This window comes from Etheostoma spectabile, chromosome 15 (genome assembly GCF_008692095.1).
Source record: "Etheostoma spectabile isolate EspeVRDwgs_2016 chromosome 15, UIUC_Espe_1.0, whole genome shotgun sequence".
Classification (NCBI taxonomy): Eukaryota; Metazoa; Chordata; class Actinopteri; order Perciformes; family Percidae; genus Etheostoma; species Etheostoma spectabile.
Genome location: NC_045747.1, coordinates 33,571,914 through 33,572,645, shown reverse-complemented (window position 1 = coordinate 33,572,645; position 732 = coordinate 33,571,914). Strand labels below are relative to the sequence as shown.

Genomic DNA, 732 nt, shown 5'->3' with positions numbered 1-732 from the left:
AGCACGTTTTTCTCCCATCCAGAAATGCTGTGTGGACTAGCCAGACCTTCCTCCGCGGCGCTGTGGAGGTAGATCTGATTTGTTAACCCTCACTTCATGGGTCAAATTTGACAATACTGTTGAAATAAAAACATCAACCACAAGCAACCCACAACATTGAAAAAGAGACAGAAATGTCAGAAACAGAGATAAAAAGTGGTGGATATGTGGCATTCTTTAAAAAACCTAAATGACAAATTCCAAGTCACATACTGTCTACAGGTATACTTTTTATGCTGTTAGTGTATCCATATATTTTAAATGAAACAGGCATCAGCACTCAACAAAAAGCTGCATGTTTATTAAAGTTATTGAACTTCATCTTTAAGGTATACATAATGAGAATAGTGGAATTACCAATAAGTATCAGGGGTAAACTTCCTGTTTTCAATCAAACTGCAGGGGAAGTGTATTTCATCTGTTTGTGTGTGTGAGGCAGGAAAGAGCAGCCTCAACTCTCAAAACCACTTCCTCCTCACAGAATCATACTTCCTCTTCCAATATGAAAAGCAAACTATATTCTCAAAGTGGAACAGATACAGCAAACCACCGCCCCCCCCTCTCCTCCACACCCACCCACACACACACATAAACTGTACCCAGTATGTTTAACCAAGGCTGGAGCGGTATTATGGAACCCAGGCAACATGGAGTTAAGGCCCGCCCTTCAACAGCATTCACACACTACTATTG

At 41.0% G+C, this 732-nt stretch overlaps 1 protein-coding gene across 3 annotated transcripts in view; it reads right to left on the bottom strand.

Moving 5' to 3' along the window:
- The window catches only part of septin12 (septin 12), an 80,267-nt gene that overhangs the window by 16,166 nt on the left and 63,369 nt on the right, over nt 1-732 (bottom strand). The window lies entirely within an intron of this gene.